General features: G+C 32.6%; 1 pseudogene; it reads right to left on the minus strand.

Annotated features, from left to right (window-relative positions):
* Window positions 1–7,004, minus strand: part of LOC124943758 — a 15,244-nt pseudogene extending 8,240 nt beyond the window's left edge.

Here is a 7,004-nt window from a genome sequence, read left to right on the forward strand (position 1 = left end):
TTCGGTTTTGACCCATGTTTTAAAAAATCTGAAAAAATTTTAAGTATGGGGAAGGGTAAAAACCGAAGGTTTATTTGAAAACCTTCAGTTTTGACCAATGTTTTAAAAAATCTGAAAATTTTCTAAGTATGGGGAAGGGTAAAAACCGAAAGTTTATTTGAAAACCTTCGGTTTTGACCCATGTTTTAAAAAATCTGAAAAATTTATAAGTGTTGGGAAGGGTAAAAACCAAAGGTTTTCAAATAAACCTTCGGTTTTAACCCATGTTTAAAAAAATATGAAAATTTTCTAAGTGTTGGGAAGGGTAAAAACCAAAGGTTTTCAAATAAACCTTCGGCTTTGATCCTTCCCAAAAATATTCTATTTAAGGTCAGGACCGAGAGGTTTATTCAAAACTTTCGGTGAAAACCATCAAAACCGAAAGTTATGTTATTAACTTTCGGTGTTACCAAATCATAATTTGGAAAATTAATTGGTTTTCTACATTCCAATCTAGATTCTTAAAAAATCTAATCAAGTGTGTGTTGTTTTTTAAAAATTAAGATTGTGTTTAATGTTAAATTGTTTATGATTGTGTTTGATTATATAAAGAAGTGTATTTATATGTTTGTGTTTGATGATGACATGAATGTGTATAAAGTTTGATCATATGGCTTATGTAATGTGTTAAGGTTATTAAATGTGTTAAATTAATAATGTTCAAAGTCATTAGAAGATTAAAAACCAATTAATTTAACATTTGTGAAATGGTAATTCCGAGAGTTTAGAGTAAAACTTTCGGAAATACCCATAAAAACCGAAAGTTTACTATTAACTCTCGGAATTACTATTACACCAATTGTTAAATTAATTGGTTTTTTTTGTTATAATCTAGACTCCTAACTATATTATCAAGTGTGTGTTTTATTTGAAAATTTTAGATTGTGTTTAATGTTAAAATGTTGAAGAATGTGTTTGATGATAAAGAGAAGTGTATATGAATGTTTATATAGGATTATCCTATGTATTTGTGTAATGTTTGATCATATGGATTTGGAAATGTTTTAAGGATATCAAATGTGTTAAATTAATGTTGTTCAACGTTATTAGAAAGTGAGAAACCAAATAATTTAACAATCTGTCATGTTGTAAAACCGAAAGTTAATTATATAACTTTCGGGATTATGCATCAAAAACGACAGATACACCAAAACCTCTCGGTTTTTGTATTTAAATTTAATTGTAATATATGTCAAAACCGAGAGATTCAGATACATCTCTCGGAATTTATATAATCAAAACCGAGAGTTTTCATATAACTCTCGGAATTCATTAATATAAAAACCGAGAGTTATATGAAAACTCTCGGAATTCATTAATATAAAAACCAAGAGTTATATGAAAACTCTCGGAATTCATTAATATAAAAACCGAGAGTTAAATGAAAACTCTCGGAATTAACCTGTTTAATTAACAAAAAAAACCCTTCTTTCTCTCCCATTTCTTTCCGCTCCTCTCTCTCTCCCCGATCCTTCAGTCGTTCCGCCCGCGCCGCCCGATTGAAGACGCCGCTGTTTGATTTTAGGTATGAATTGTGTTATCTGGTTAGTTTTTTTTTTTGTTATTTAGTTTGATTGTTTGTTATTGAATTTGATTTTAAGTTATATTAGGTTTTATTGATGATCATAGATTTTGATTTAGGTTTGGTTATTAGGTTTGATTGAGTTTGATTTATGTTAGGTTTAATTAAGGTTATAAATTGGTTTATATTGATTTTGATTTAGGTGTTATTTTTGTTATTTAGTTTGATTGATTTTGATTTAGGTTTTTTTTTGTTATTTAGTTTGATTGATTGTTATTGAATTTGATTTTAAGTTATATTAGGTTTGATTGATGATTATAGATTTTGATTTAGGTTTGGTTATTAGGTTTGATTGAGTTTGATTTAGGTTAGGTTTGATTAAGGTTATAAATTAGTTTATATTGATTTTGATTTAGGTTAGGTTTGATTAATGTTAAAAATTGGTTTATATTGATTTTGATTTAGGTTAGGTTTGATTGATGATTATTGAGATTATGTTAGAATTGAATTGTTTGGATTAGATTTGGTTTGAAATTGTTTGATTTAGGATTATGGTTTGATTTGGTTTGATTTAAGTTTTATTGAGGTTTAATTTTGATGATATTTGTTTGTTATTAGGTTTGATCTACCGTCTATTGAAGATCGTCGAGCTTCCTCCACCTTCGGGCGCCTCCTCCACCGTCGCCGCCGGCACAACTGCTTAATAAGGTAAGTTTTAAATGTTTTTAATAATATTAGAATTATATTATTATGTTGTTAGGATTATAATATTGGATTATAGTTATGAATTGAAGAATCATGTTGATTATGTTGAATTAGATTTGATTAGGTTAGGTTTAGTTTGGTTTATGTGTGAATGATTAGATTTTAGGTTGGAATTGAATTGTTTGAATTAGATTGGATTTTAGGTATGAATTGAATTGTTTGAATTGTGTATGATTGAAATAGTGTTGGAATAAATTTGATTTTCATGTTAGATTTGGTTTATGTATGAATAAATTATATTTTAGGTTATAATTGCATTGTTTTGATTATATTGGATTTTAGGTATGAATTGAATTGTTCGAATTATGTATGATTGAAATAGTGTTGGATTATATTTGATTTTAGGTTAGATTTATTGTAAGATAAATGGAAGTCTAATTATGTAAATAATAATGCGGGTTCTTTTCCATTTTATTAGAAATATGGAAGTACCCGATAAAAGTTGGATGACTTACGTCGAGATCATCCAGATTACGAGGAAGGTGTTGACAAATTCCTCGAGTATGCGGTTAGGAATACATCCCGACAAACCGTGAAATGTCCCTGCGTGAAATGCTTGAACACGCCGTTTATGGAAATAGACGAAGTGAATACTCACCTCATCATTTATGGAATAAATGTTCATTATGAGTATTAGTATTTTTATGTAGAAAAGAGACATACTACTCAAGTGGTTAATGACGATGTCGATGAAGATGCCGATGATGATGATGATGATGATGATGATGATGATTAGTCGGAGGATGTCGTGTCAGAATTCAACGATGCAAGACCGGAGATGAATAATACAGTTAATGAAGAGGTCAATGAAGAACGTTATATGCACGAATTTATAAATGATATGTTCCCCAACGTTAATGATGTCCCGAACAACGATGAATCAGTCGAAGATGCGCATAGATTTTATAAATTGCTTGATGATTGCAAACGACCATTGTATGAAGGTGCTCAAATGACGAAATCATCAGCACTACTGAAACTACTTCACATAAAGAATGTTTGTCAATGGACAAATTCTTCGTTCGATATGTTGCTGCGTTTGCTTAAAGACTACATATTACCGATTGACGCTCAATTGCCAAACTCATACTACGAGAGTAAAAAATTCATTACTAATATCGGACTTAAGTATGAGAAGATAGACGCATATAAGAACAACTGTATGATATTTTGGAAGGACGACAAAAATGTAGATTCTTGTAGAGTTTGCGGTCTTTCAAGATGGAAAGTCGACCAAACAAGTAGGACTGTTCGAGAGAAGCAAATGGGAAATTCATTCCAAAAAAGGTGTTGAGATATTTTCCTTTAATACCAAGACTACAAAGACTATACATGTCCTCAAAACCGGCTCCAATGATGAGATGGCATAAAGAAGGAAGAGTTGATAGTGATACGTTGAGACATCCCGCTGATTCCTTAACTTGGAAAACATTTGATGAAAATTATACAGATTTTGCGTCGGAATCTCGAAACGTAAGACTGAGTTTATCAAGAGATGGGTTTCAACCATTTGCTAATGGAAAAAATCATACAGTGTTTGGCCGGTTATTCTCATTCCTTATAATGTGTCACCCACGACTTGCATGGATTCTAGCAATTTCATTTTATCTATGTTAATTCCGGGTTCAAAGAGTCCGGGAGATGCAATTGACATATTTCTCCAGCCATTGATCGAAGAGTTGAATGAACTGTGGCAAACTGGTGTGAAAACGTTTGATACACACCTCGTAATACTTTAACATGCGAGCGACGTTGTTGTGGACCATTAACGACTTTCCGGCCTACGCGAATTTATCAGGCTGGAGTACGAAAGGTAAATTCGCCTGTCCTTGTTGTAACAACGACACGGTATCTCTTCGATTGGTTCATGGTTCCAAACAATATTACTTGGGTCATAGACGCTTCCTTCCACCAAAGCACAAATATAAAGGGATAAAGAGTCGTTTGATGGTCGAACTGATTATAGAGAGCCCCCTAGATTGTTAACGGGGCAAGAAAGTTACGAGCAAGCACGAGACCTAGAAGACATAATTCTTAGTACGGATCTGAGCAAGAAAACCAAGATATATCATGAAACGCGGGGAGACAATTGGAACAAACTTAGCATTTTCTTCCGTTTGCCTTATTGGAAATCACTATTATTGAGACATAATTTGGATGTGATGCATATTGAGAAAAATATTTGTGATAGCGTGTTGGGAACAATAATGAATGTGAAAGATAAGACTAAGGATGGTCCTAAAGCCCGTAAAGACTTACAACTCTTAGGCATAAAATCATGGTTACATCTTATAAATGATGAAGGAGTTGTTCATTATCCAGAAGCGTCTTTCACTTTGACATCCGAAAATAAAAAACGTCTTTGTAACTTCTTGAAAGATCTCAAGTTGCCTGATTTTTTTGCTCAAATATCGGCGGTTGTGTAAATTTGGAAGAGAAAAATATTTCGGGATTAAAGAGTCATGATTGTCACATTTTATTGGAATATCTTATTCCTTTAGCAACTCGTGGATTACTTCCAGATAATGTGTATGGTGCGTTAGTAAATTTGTCTCGTTTCTTTCAGTTGTTGTGCTTCAAAGAGTTGATTCAAGAGGACCTCGAACAATTGTACATGGATATTACATTGACACTTTGCAAATTTGAAATGATTTTTCCGCCGTCAATCTTCGACATCATGATGCATCTCCCGGTTCACTTGTCATTTGAGGCTTTGCTTGGAGGACCTGTTCAGTATCGATGAATGTATCTGTTTGAACATTACATGGGTACAATGAAAAGATATTTGCGGAATAATAACCACCCCGAAGCCTCTATAAGCGAGAGCTATCTTGTTAATGAGAGTATTAGTTTATGTGCCAGATATATGGAGGAAGAAGAGCAAGAAAATGCACAACCTGAAATCTCGAGCATTTCAATATTTGCATCGTTGGAAGACCTATCTAACTGAAAAGTATACAACTTGGATTATATCGATCGAGTGACAGCTCATTCTTACATTTTGAAAAATTGTCCCGAAGCAGAACCTTTTTAAATGTAAGATTCTATGTTGCAGTTACTAATTAGCATTAAAGAGTGTGTTATTTAATATTCGATATATTTGCAGAGATTATATGCAGTATTGCAATAACAACGAGTCCAGTGGAGAAACGTTTGCCGCCTATTTCAAGCATCGAGTAAGTAAATTATAAACCATATATCCAAACTCTTTTTATTCATTTTAACAACTTCATTTCGGATACATATATAGGTCGCCCATTTAGCAGAATTTAACGACATATCAAGAGACCTGAAGATCTTAGAAGAATGTCCAAATATGTAATCGAATTTGAATTTACAAATAACTCTCGGTTTTACACCTTATGGAAGAACCGAAAGTCTTCTATTTACTTTCGGTTTTTCCATTTGAAGAAAACCGAGAGTTATTAGAAAACTCTCGGTTTTTCCACAAAGAGAAAAACCCGAAATTTTTCATATAACTCTCGGTTTTCTTCAAATGGAAAAACCGAAAGTTTTACATATCTCTCGGTTTTTCTTCAAATGGAAAAACCGAGAGTTTTCTAATAACTCTCGGTTTTCTTCAAATGGAAAAACCGAGAGTTATATGAAAATTTTCGGTTTTTGTCTTTGTGGAAAAACCGAGAGTTTTCTAATAACTCTCGGTTTCTTCAAATGGAAAAACCGAAAGTAAATAGAAGACTTTCGGTTCTTCCATAAGGTGTAAAACCGAGAGTTATTTGTAAACTCTCGGTTTTCCCCTTTGTGGAAAAACCGAAAGTTTTTCAATTACCTTTCGGTTTTACTCTAGGGTATCTAAAGCGAAAACTCTACGATATCTCTCGGTAAATGCCCAATTGTTTTTAACGAAAGAATCAATACCGAGGGATGGCGAGAGTTACCAAAACCTTCGATAATGTGTCTATAACGAAAGTTATAAGGTCAAAACCGAGAGTTTTTCTCTCGGTTTTGACCCCTTTTTCACCAATGTCATTTATATTTGATTTTATTTGGGATGATATCTTTTTTTTTAATAATTTCTGTGCAAAAAAAGACTTACATTCATAATATTGAAAATATAAGTTTATAGGCTCTCCTCATATTCATAACATGATTATATTTTATTAGTTAAACTAAGTAGTTTATTACTCAATCAAAATAGAATAAAAACTTGAGAAATCTTAAATAAAGATATTCAATTATATTTATGTTGTTACACAAAACAGTTAGAAAAGATGGTATACAAAAAATAGAAAAGGAAAAGCAAAACAGCAATTTCTATCTTAACATTCATCTCATCCATAGTGTTCTGAAATTCATTGTTCTTTCTAAATCCCGCATTTCTAACCTCTTGATCCATTTTTTCCTTCTTCTTCTCTTCAACTTGATCATAAACCCATTTCAAATCTTCAATTTTCTCATCAATCTCAGCCGAAAAACGATCAATTTTCAGCTCCAACTCCTCAAATTTCTTCATCTTTTCTAAATCAATCTCAGCCGAAAAACACTTTTGCAATTCCAAACGAGAAAGAACAACGTGAAGCCTGATCAATTCGGACACAAGGGTGGCGTTATTTGATTCCAGAGAAGCTTTGGACTTTAGGAGATAGTCGATTTGACGGCGGAGCTGGATTAGTTCGTCGGCGCTCTGGTTGTTGGAAAATGCCCGTTCTTCATCCAT

This window comes from Impatiens glandulifera, chromosome 6 (genome assembly GCF_907164915.1).
Source record: "Impatiens glandulifera chromosome 6, dImpGla2.1, whole genome shotgun sequence".
Classification (NCBI taxonomy): Eukaryota; Viridiplantae; Streptophyta; class Magnoliopsida; order Ericales; family Balsaminaceae; genus Impatiens; species Impatiens glandulifera.